General features: G+C 44.3%; 1 pseudogene; it reads left to right on the top strand.

Annotated features, from left to right (window-relative positions):
* LOC133372817 (2-hydroxyacyl-CoA lyase 2-like) overlaps window positions 1–11,503 on the top strand; it is a 32,361-nt pseudogene extending 20,858 nt beyond the window's left edge.
* Window positions 11,504–12,244: the final 741 nt, after the last annotated feature.

Raw genomic sequence — 12,244 nt, 5'->3', positions numbered from 1 at the left:
GCAGAATAGCTCTCAGGGCGGTGAACAAACAAGATAAAATACAATATATCATATTTAAATATATTTTAAAAAAAGTCACACCTTTTAATGAAGAACATCTTTATCTAACAAAATTTTAAAATGCTTTGAGGAACAGGCAGAAAAATGGAAGCCTCCTTCGCATGGGAAGAAAGGTTTCAAGGAATTGCAGGATAGGTTTCAATACAGTGCTGCTAACACACGATCCCATGAAGGTGGAGGGGAAGTTCCCGGCCTGTGCATGGCCTCCTGACTCAGTGTCGCCCTGGGCTTCTGCTGGGAGGAAGGGTGGGATATAAATCAAACAATAGATAAATGTGTCCTGGATAGGTGTGGTCTACAGAGAGTCCTGAGGGCCACATTCAGCCCCCAGGACTGAGGTTCCCCACCCATGTCCTAAATCACTGTGGCAGTCAATGTTGTGTTTATTCAGCATTAGGGCCTGGTTCGCACATGAATGGGCACTGACACTTGAACACCACACTTGATTACCATATTCTTGCTGTGTCCTTGTCTAATTTGCACACCCTCTGTACATCACACCATTTGTATACCCAAGATCAAGCAGTGGCCGAAAAAATGTGGGTGGACTGTTACAGATATGCCACAGGATCACACAGCTAGAAGATACCTTGGAAATCTAGTCCAACCTCCTGCTCAGTGCATAGAGACCCCCACCTCCTGGGCTAATGTGTGAATAATATTTCTGATTTCATACGTTCCAAATGTTGTGATCCAGCTCTTGGCTTAAAAACATTTCCAAATGAATTAAAATGCATATTTTAGGAGAAAATGCTGTCCGGGATCCACCCATTGTTCCTTTTCCCAGACAGTCTTCAGCAGGGATTGCCTTCCTGTCACCTGAAGATGTCATGGCACCCACAAAAGCCTTCAGTGTCCCCATGGCAGGGAGCCCAGATTCAGAGATTTCACTTAAAAGAGGACGGTTCTATCCTTCCTAGAAAGAAAATTATGGAGCAAAATGTGCAGGTACCCTTCCAAGCAATTTCTGTGAAATGAGCCAGCCTGGCAGCTCCTTCCTGACAAAGTTATTAACCAATGAGTGACGTCAGAGCTGTGATTGATAAGTGAGTTGTTTGGATACCAGGCCATAGGAATCCCTGCCCCCCCAAAACATTTTAGTGTCTTTTTTTTCTTTTAGCCCCTGGAATCTCCATAGTTTGCCCTTTTCCCCGAGCAATCAGGATTCATCTTTGGGATCGCCTGAAATCAGGTAGTGCGTAAAAGTTATTTTCTGCAAATGATACTACACAAAAAAGTGTGGGTAAAGGAGAAAAGGCAAATGTGAAAACTTTGCAAAGAGGCTAAGGCATGCCTCCAGCTTTGCAGGAGCTAAAGACCAGGGACTCATGAAGAATTCACTGTATAGTTAACTTACAGTACAATGGTATACATGTCTACTCAGAAGTAAGTTTATTTGTGTTTAATGGGGCTTACTTCTAGGTAAATTGGTACAGGATGGCAATGCAGGCTTTGATTTAGGGTTGGCATTGGGGAAACATTGCGGTTGTATGGCACACAGAAATTCAACAGGTCAAGCCTTTTCCAGTATGGAAATACAGTTTGACAGAAGCTTCACCATAACTATAATTTTATGTTATGCCACACCCACATGGCAGCCATTTTGTGACTGGCATCCCCAGCACCCTCAAAATTTAAAATGTACCCTGTGGCCCAAAAAGTTTGCCAAACCCTGGTATTCAGAGTTAGAATCATAGAATCATAGAGTTGGAAGGGCTTTGTAGGCCATCGAGTCCAACCCCCTGCTCACAGCAGAAAATCCACAGCTAGAGCATCTCCGGCAGATAGCTGTCCAGCCTCTGCTTGAAGACTTCCAGCGAAGGGGATCCCACCACCTTCCTAGGCAGTCGGTTCCATTGCCGAACTGCCCTTACTGTTAAGAAGTTCCTTCTAATATCCAATCTGAATCTACGCTCCTGCAACTTAAAAACATTAGACCTAGTCCTACCCTCTGGGGCAGCAGAGAACAAATCTGTACCCTCCTCTATGTGACAGCCCTTCAGGTACTTAAAGAGTGCAATCATATCACCCCTCAGCCTTCTCTTCACCAGACTGAACATGCCAAGTTCCTTCAACCTTTCCTCATAAGACTTGTTCTCCATACCGGCTATCATCCATGTTGCCCTCTTCTGAACCCGCTCTAACTTGTCTATATCTTTCTTAAAATGAGGCGCCCAGAACTGAATGCAGTATTCCAGATGAGGCCTGACCAATGCAGAATATAGTGGGACTATTACTTCCCTCGACCTGGAAACTATAGCTCTGTTTATGCAGCCCAAAACAGCATTTGCCTTTTTTGCCGCAGCATCACACTGCTGGGTCATGTTCAACTTGCGATCCACTACAATTCCAAGGTTCTTCTCACATGCACTACTGCTAAGCCGGGTATTTCCCATCCTGTACCCGTGCATTTTGTTTTTGTGGCCTAAATGCACAATCCTGCATTTGTCTTTATTGAATGTCATTTTATTAATTTCAGCCCAATTTTCTAGTCTATCCAGGTCCCTTTGGATTTTATTCCTGTCTTCCATTGTGTTAGCTATCCCTCCCAGTTTCGTATCATCTGCAAACTTCATAAGGCTTCCCTCCACCCCATCGTCTAAGTCATTGATAAAAATGTTGAAGAATATCGGCCCCAGGACAGAACCCTGTGGCACTCCACTCGAAACCTCCTTCCAGTCCGAAGCAGAGCCACCGACGACCACTCTTTGAGTATGGTTTTCCAACCAGTTGTGAATCCACCTGATAGTATTTCCATCTAGTCCGCATTTGACTAGTTTGCTAATCAAAAGGTCGTGGGGGACTTTGTCAAATGCTTTGCTGAAATCTAGATAGATGACATCTACAGCATTTTTGAACAAGGCCCCTGTGATGCGTCCTTCCCTGGCTCTCCCTGTCAGGTTCCTACCTGCTAGTGGTTACTGCCTGTCTCTAGGCACCACCAGGGACTCCACCAGTCCAGACCACACTCTCTTATGGTTTACCTCCCCGCTCTAGCACAGATCTCAACAGATCCCCCTGCTAGGCAAACACCAGTAACGTCCTAATACTAGTATTCCCAGAGACTCTGAATACTGGTATTGTTATTCTCTTCACCGCTGCCACCATTTGTTACAGTTCCCCTTCAGCCTTGGTCATTACCTTACCCTCCCTTCTGGTCTGTGAAACCCCAGCCAAGGATCAGGCCTTTGGTAAACCAAATTAAGTATTTATTACAGATAACAAAGCTAACAAGATTAACAAGATTTCTTCTTAAGGCACATAAGCATATGGTTTTACTCAATACTAATCCGAACTCCACCCCCCTCCTTCTCCACCTCCCTCCTGGCAAACAACTCTCTAAACCCCACCAAGCAACCCACTCAGTTCTCTTCTCACCCCCAGATTTACCTGACATTCTTCCTTTTATACATTCAGCCATTTTAAACACTCAGCCAATCATCCAGCATTCTACTGCCCATTCACTCCCCCTCCTCTTTCACTCCACTTACCATGTATCTTCTAAACAAACAGCACTTACCCTATTTACACTAATACAGGATCATCACAGCCCCCAAAGCGGCGAACAGAAAATACAATACTATTGCTATTGTTACTGATATTTTCTATAGCCTCTGCTGCATGAGGCAGCATCATCTGCAAGCTCCAAAGGTTCCATCCCTCCAAGGCAAGGAGGGGGAACCTGTGATGGCCCTCCAGAGGTTGTTGGACTCCAATTCTCATAAGCTGTCCAGCCTCTGCTTGAAGACATCCAGCGAAGGGGATCCCTCAGCCTTCTCTTCACCAGACTGAACATGCCAAGTTCCTTCAACCTTTCCTCATAAGACTTGTTCTCCATACCGGCTATCATCCTTGTCACCCTCTTCTGAACCCGCTCTAACTTGTCTATATCTTTCTTAAAATGAGGCGCCCAGAACTGAACACAGTATTCCAGATGAGGCCTGACTAATGCAGAATATAGTGGCACTATTACTTCCCTCGACCTGGAAACTATAGCTCTGTTTATGCAGCCCAAAACCGCATTTGCCTTTTTTGCCGCAGCATCACACTGCTGGGTCATGTTCAACTTGCGATCCACTACAATTCCAAGGTTCTTCTCACACGCACTACTGCTAAGCTGGGTATTTCCCATCCTGTACCCGTGCATTTTGTTTTTGTGGCCTAAATGCAGAATCCTGCATTTGTCTTTATTGAATGTCATTTTATTAATTTCAGCCCAATTTTCTAGTCTATCCAGGTCCCTTTGGATTTTATTCCTGTCTTCCATTGTGTTAGCTATCCCTCCCAGTTTCGTATCATCCGCAAACTTCATAAGGCTTCCCTCCACCCCATCATCTAAGTCATTGATAAAAATGTTGAAGAGTATCGGCCCCAGGACAGAACCCTGTGGCACTCCACTCAAAACCTCCTTCCAGTCCGAAGCAGAGCCACCGACGACCACTCTTTGAGTACGGTTTTCCAACCAGTTGTGAATCCACCTGACAGTATTTCCATGTAGTCCGCATTTGACTAGTTTGCTAATCAAAAGGTCGTGGGGGACTTTGTCAAACGCCTTGCTGAAATCTAGATAGATGACATCTACAGCATTTCCACCATCTACTAAGCTAGTTCCAGAAGAGCCTCTTATTTTCAGAGTTGGTGGTTGCTGTGAACCCTAGGAAATTCAGGCAAGTACCCCATCACTCAGACTCTCTCCCTCTGTGCTACAATATAGTGGTTCTGCCCTGTTCTTTTCCCCCTCTCTCAAACTCTGGCTCGCCACTGGACATAACCCACCAAGAAGTCTGTCTCTCTCTTCTCATTCTCCCCTTCGCTGCTCAACCCTCTGCCTTCATCGAAGCGATGCCTCCCAGTATCCCTGCTCCTCTGTCTCCCTTTGCCCCTCAACTCAAATTCTTCCAGCATTTTTTTCTTCTCTGATCCTCTGCTGGGCTTCCCTCTCACCAACCCCTTTTTATGGAGCTGCAATGAGCAAAGGGGAGCATCGACCAATGTGACACCACTCCGCTTCCAGCCGAGCCATATTAAATTCCGACTGGGTCAAAAGCAGTGTCACGTGGAGGCCAGCAGGGACCACATTACTCCTCTCACAAATGAATTTAGACATTCATAAAGGGAGTTTGGTGAACATGGGAGGATGGATCAGATCCAACTGGGCCCCCAGTCAGGGGCAGAATATTGATTCAGATTGGTAGGGAACAAGTTGAGCTATTTTGCAGTTTTCTGGGGTGGAAATAGCTTGCCTTATTTTGAGTCAATTCAGATAATCTCGGAAGCTCATCCACTAGTTTCAGTTCTGTCTGTGATGATCAATCTGTGATGGCATGTTCATGCATGCTTGTTATATTCTGCAGTGGATGAGTGAACTGTACCAAAGCAGTGGCAGATAAGAAATTGTCAAGAGAAATTCATATGAAGCAAAGCAAAGCAAATAATCAGGACAATGAATAAGACTCACCAATGTCAAAATGAGATTTCTATTTTCACTATTTTTATTTTTTTGAATGAAAAGACTGTGCCAGGGAGGGTGGTGGGAACCCACAACAGTCTTCGCAAAAAGGGATTGTGAAGAGCTCCAAAAAGACCTCTCCAAACTGAGTGAATGGGCAGAAAAATGGCAAATGCAATTCAATATAAACAAGTGTAAAATTATGCATATTGGAGCAAAAAATCTTAATTTCACATATACGCTCATGGGGTCTGAACTGGCGGTGACCGACCAGGAGAGAGACCTCGGGGTTGTAGTGGACAGCACGATGAAAATGTTGACCCAGTGTGCGGCAGCTGTGAAAAAGGCAAATTCCATGCTAGCGATAATTAGGAAAGGTATTGAAAATAAAACAGCCGATATCATAATGCCGTTGTATAAATCTATGGTGCGGCCACATTTGGAATACTGTGTACAGTTCTGGTTGCCTCATCTCAAAAAGGATATTATAGAGTTGGAAAAGGTTCAGAAGAGGGCAACCAAAATGATCAAGGGGATGGAGCGACTCCCTTACGAGGAAAGGTTGCAGCATTTGGGGCTTTTTAGTTTAGAGAAAAGGCGGGTCAGAGGAGACATGATAGAAGTGTATAAAATTATGCATGGCATTGAGAAAGTGGATAGAGAAAAGTTCTTCTCCCTCTCTCATAATACTAGAACTCGTGGACATTCAAAGAAGCTGAATGTTGGAAGATTCAGGACAGACAAAAGGAAGTACTTCTTTACTCAGCGCATAGTTAAACTATGGAATTTGCTCCCACATGATGCAGTAATGGCCACCAGCTTGGACGGCTTTAAAAGAAGATTAGACAAATTCATGGAGGACAGGGCTATCAATGGCTACTAGCCGTGATGGCTGTGCTGTGCCACTCTAGTCAGAGGCAGCATGCTTCTGAAAACCAGTTGCCGGAAGCCTCAGGAGGGGAGAGTGTTCTTGCACTCGGGTCCTGCTTGCGGGCTTCCCCCAGGCATCTGGTTGGCCACTGTGAGAACAGGCTGCTGGACTAGATGGGCCACTGGCCTGATCCAGCAGGCTCTTCTTATGTTCTTATGTTCTTATGTCTTCAAAGCAATGAGCACAATTGAAACCATTAGTGTGCTGACTTGCGGCTACGCTCCTAGAACTTCTCTCTGAAAAAGTGGCATTTAAGGCGAATAACCATTTTATTTTCAATTAGGAATTAACATGAAACAGGCACCTCACAGCTGGTGTTTGGCTGCTGAAAATAAACTGTTAAGAACAGCCGACAAAAGAGACATTTCTTCTCTCCTGAAAACTTCCAATTTTTTGTATTGTTTGTTTGTGTGCGTGTTGTGAGGTGCACAATTAACCTTATTGCCACAGGTCCACTTTATACACTACAGCTCTGGAAAATCTCATGGAGAATGAAGCTGGAGCCCATATTCAGAGGTTTCTAGAGACCACTGGCACTTTGCAAACTAATATCTTTAATTAGCCTATGCCCCGCTATATGCAGCGCTGACAAACAAAAGTGTTATGAGGATAATGCATTAATCCACATTTTACAGTTTAAATTATTTTGTTGATGTTCTGTGAGACACCGGTGTGTGAGACTAGGGCCTACGATACAAATCCCTATTCAGATATGAAGCTCATTGGAGTAACTTTTGTCCAATTACCGCCTCTCAGCCTAACCTACTTCACATGATCATTGTGAGTATAAAATGGGGAAGGAGGGAACTATGTATACCATCTTGAGCTCCTTGGAGGAAACATGAACTGTAAATGTAATAATTTAATTTACTTTTTTTTAAGAACCCCATATTGACTTACTTATTATTTATTTCTTTATTAAATTTATATACTGCCCTTCCTCCCAGTAGGAGCCCAGGGCGGCAAACAAAAACAATAAAAAAAACTGTAAAACATCATAAAAACAGACTTTAAAATATATTAAAACAAAACAGGTTTAAAAACATATGAAAACAAAAAGTCTTTAAAAACATTTTTTTAGAAAGCTTTAAAAACATCTTGTTTAAAAAAGAAAGAAAAGATTTAAAAACATATTCAAAAGCAATTCCAACATACATGCAGACTGGGATAAGGTCTTTACTTAAAAGGCTTGCTGAAAGAGGAAGGTCTTCAGCAGATGCTGAAAAGATAACAGAGTTGGTGCCTGTCTAATATTTAAGGGGAGGGAATTCCAAAGGGACGGTGCCACTGCACTAACTGCTTCCTCTACTGTGCAGAACAGACCTCCTGATAAGATGGTATGTGCAGGAGGCCCTCATCTGCAGAGTGCAGTGATCAGCTTGGTATATAAAGGATAAGACGACCTTTCAGATATCCTGGTCCCAAGCTGTATAGGGCTTTGTACACCAAAACTAGAACCTTGAACTTAGCCCAGTAGCTAATAGGCAGCCAGTGCAATTCTTTCAGCAGCAGGGTGACATGTTGGTGATACCCCACCCCAGTGAGCAGTCTCGGTACCACATTTTGTACCAGCTTCAGCTTCCAAACCAACCTCAAGGGTAGTCCCAAATAGAGTGCATTACAGTAATCCAGTCTGGAGGTTATCAGTGCATGATCAACAGTGGTCAGGCTATCCTGGTCCAGAAACGGCCGCAGCTGTCTTACCAGCCAAAGCTGGTAAAAGGCACTCCTAGACACTGAGGTCACCTGGGCCTCTAGCAACAAAGATGGATCCAGGAGCACCCCCAGACTATGAACCTGCTCTTTCAGAGGGAGTACAACCCCATCCAAAGCAGGCAACTGAACAATTATCCAAACTCGGGAACCACCAACCCACAGCATCTCCATCTTGCTACGATTCAGACTCAGTTTATTGGCCCTCAACCAGCTCACTACCGAGTCCAGGCAGTGGTCCAGGGCTTGCACAACCTCTCCCAATTCAGATGTTACAGAGAAATAGAACTGGATATTGTCAGCGTACTGCTGACACCTTGCCCCATATCTCCTGATGACCACTCCCAGGGGCTTCATATAAATGTTAAACAGCATGGGGGACAAGATGGTATCCTGCAGCACCCCATAACACAACTGCCAGGGGGCCAAAAGACAATCACCCAATGCTATTCTTTGAAAACGACCCTGGAGATAGGATCAGAACTACTGTAAAACAGTGCCTCTGATACCCATCTCACCAAGTTGGCCCAGAAGGATACCATAGTCAATGGTATCAAAAGCCACTGAATAAGAATTGTAAGAATAATAGAGTCACACTCCCCATGTCATTCTCCCGATAAAGGTCATCCATCAGGGCGACCAAGGCAAATTCATTGGGTTGGGGAAATTCATGTTTTGAAATAATAATAACAATAACAACAACAGCAACAACAGCATCAGCATCAGCATCAAGTGCCTTTCATTTCAAGAAGAAATACCAAGGTGGTTCACAAACAAATTAAAGCCAACAGCAAAATAACAAGAACAAAACTAATTATAAAATTACAACCACCCATAATTAAAATACATAGTAAAACAACTACATTAAAACATCCATTATTGAAATATACAGTAAACAAGCCTACTAAAATAGTAAAATAGGACTTGTTTGCTCACTAGCTGCTTAACTCACTGTGAAAATACATACCAACGCGTGGAGCTTGGGAAACAAGCAAGGGGAGCTTGAAGTCTTAGTGCATCAAGGCAAATATGACTTCATAGGGATAACAGAAACTTGGTGGGATGACTCCCATGATTGGAATATAGCCATTCAAGGATATAAACTCTACAGAAAGAATAGAAGCAACAGAAAAGGAGGGGGGAGTAGCGTTATACGTCAAAGACAAATGCACCTCTATGGAAATCCAAGAGAGCGAACAAAGGGGTCCGGTAGAGACCATTTGGGTAAAAATAAATGGAGAAACAAATAAAACCGACATGGTAGTAGGTGTCTACTACAGACCCCCTAGCCAAGAAGAGGTGGTAGACGAGGCCTTTCTCCAACAAATCTCTCAAATCTCAAGGAGGCAAGAAGTAGTAGTGATGGGGGACTTCAACTACCCGGATATCTGCTGGGAGACAAACTCTGCGAAGCGCAAAGCCTCCAACAAATTCCTGATGGGCCTTGCTGATAATTTCCTCTTTCAAAAAGTAGAAGAAGGAACAAGGGGATCGGCAATCCTGGACCTGATCTTAACTAACACGGACGAATTGGTCACGGGAATTAAAGCGATCGGTACCTTGGGGGAAAGTGACCACGTAATGCTGGAATTTGTGATTCTGGGGAAAGCCAAAGAAGAATATAGTCAAACATGGACCTTGGATTTCAGGAAAGCCAATTTTAGCAAGCTCAGGGAAATGATGGGTAGGATCCCGTGGCTAGATAGACTAAAGAAAAAAGGAGCCCAAGAAGCGTGGGAGTTCATGAAGAACGTATTACAAAAAGCGCAATCGCAAACAATTCCGAAGAGGAAGAAAAATGGAAGACATCGGAAAAAGCCAATGTGGCTACACGGAAGACTGGTGGAGGAGGAAAAAATAAAAAAGAGCATGTATAAAGAATGGAAGGAAGAACGCATCACCAAGGAAGAGTACCGACAAGCGGCTTGGGCTTGCAGGAATAGCGTAAGGAAAGCTAAAACCCAAACCGCTCTGCAATTTCTGTGCTTCAGTGAAGACTGTCTGAGAGATCACCCCTGTGCTGTGAAAGGCCAAGGCCATTGCCCAGTGTGACACACCAGGTCCTGTGTTTGTAGAGTTCCCTTTGGTTGTGCTGTATCCATATCATCTCGTAGAGAGAGAACTGGTCAAGAACGATGCTTCCAAAGCCTGTTGGGAAAGATTGTTAACTGGTATCTGCACAGTTATTTGCGGAACCTGTTTGCTGGGGCATGGGAGATGTGGGACCTTTCACCCTCGCCAGTGAACGTGCCAAAGGCCACAAAGGAACAGGTGCAACAGTGTGTGGAGCTCATCAGCTGGGCTAAGAAGCCAGTCATCCTTCTTGGCAGCCAAGTGACCCTGCCACCAACTCCAGTAAAAACGCTCAGAGATGCTTCGGAAGAACTGGGGATTCCATGCTTCCTTGGAGGCATGGCTCGTGGAATGCTGGGGAAAAATAGCCCACTGCACATCCTTCAGAACCAATGTGAGGCACTCAAGGAGGCAGATGTGGTCATTCTGGCAGGCACAGTCTGTGATGTTCGCCTGTCACATGGCCATGTCTTAAGCAAGTGCAGCAAAATCATTGCTGCCAAAAGGAACCAGGAACAACTGCTGAAGAATGCAAATTTGTTCTGGAAACCCCACATGGCTATTAAGGGGGATGCTGGCTCCTTTCTGGTGCACTTGAGCCAAGAGTTGAAGCACTATTCATGTCCCCAGGACTTGGTAACAAGTCTGAAGGAGAATGATTACATGAAGGAGAAAGCAAACAGAGAGAAGGCAGAAAAACGGACAGAGCAGCATCTCAACCCCCTGAAGCTGCTGCACCATGTGGATTTCTTGCTTCCTGAAGACAGCCTGCTGGTTGCCGACAGAGGTGATTTTGTTGCAAGTGCTGCCTACGTAGTAAAGCCCAGGGGGCCACTGTCCTGGCTGGATTCAGGAGCCTTTGGGAACTTAGGGATTGGTGGAGGCTTTGCTTTGTGAGCCAAGCTCTGCAGGCCAGACTCAGAGGTCTGGATCGTATATGGAGATGGCTCTCTTGGGTCATCATGGAATTTGACTCCTTTGCGCGACACAAGACACCAGTCATCGCTCTGGTAGGTAATGATGCCTGCTGGAGCCAGATTTCCCAGGAGCAAGTTCCCATGCTCAGTAGCAATGTAGCTTGTGGCCTGGATTATCTGGATTACCATGTTGTGGCAGAAGGTTTAGGAGGAAAAGGTTTCCTGCTCACCTGCCAGAATGAGTATCAAATGGATGATATTATCAGGACAGCACAGTCTGAATGTGGGAAAGGACGGCCTGTCCTCATCAACGCTCTCATTGGGAAAACAAACTTCCGTGAAGGCTCCATCGCCGTGTAGGGGCTAGTTTAGGGTTACAGTATGTGGGATCTGGCTAGGCCGCAGAGCTTCTGCTGTGCATGGAAAAGCTGGCTCATTTGAACTGATCCCAAGCAAAGGGCTCATCAGCCCAAAGGTGTTACTTTTGTGTCAGCAGTCCTGGGAGCTAGGATTCCTACCCCATGCCTTGGCTCATCAGGGCTTCTTGGGATCTTTCTTCGTTATATGTGATTTCCTCTGCTTTTTAACTCTGTTATCCCACCGAGGACTTTGCTTGTGCTCCACCCCCACCAGTTGCACCAAGGGTGTTGTATAAGGTGGACACAGCTAACCAATTTCTTGGTGAATCACTTTGACTTGCCTTGCTGGCAATTTTCTTCCTTCTGGTTATGTCTGACAGGTTGACTTTTTTTTATCATTAATTTTTATTCAAAGTTTCAAAAAACAAAACAGAACAAAACAAAACAAAAAAAACAAATTAATAACTAATACAATAAAATAAAATGTTGACTTCCGATTTGTCGCAGATCAGTTATAGATCTATAATATATAACAAACCTGTCTCTTAATATATTACAAAATCACTTTCCTCCAGTAGTTATCTTAATTAATCATCAAATCTCATTAATATTACTTTATTCTTTCCACAAAAAGTCAAAGAGAGGCTTCCACTCCTTGAGAAATATATCCATCGATTTTTCTCCAAATAAACATGTCAATTAATCCATCTCATCAAGTCTGCTAGGTCCAGTAGTTTCAATA

The sequence above is a fragment of the Rhineura floridana genome, chromosome 18 (genome assembly GCF_030035675.1).
Source record: "Rhineura floridana isolate rRhiFlo1 chromosome 18, rRhiFlo1.hap2, whole genome shotgun sequence".
NCBI lineage: Eukaryota > Metazoa > Chordata > Lepidosauria > Squamata > Rhineuridae > Rhineura > Rhineura floridana.
This window is presented reverse-complemented; position numbering and strand designations above follow the sequence as displayed.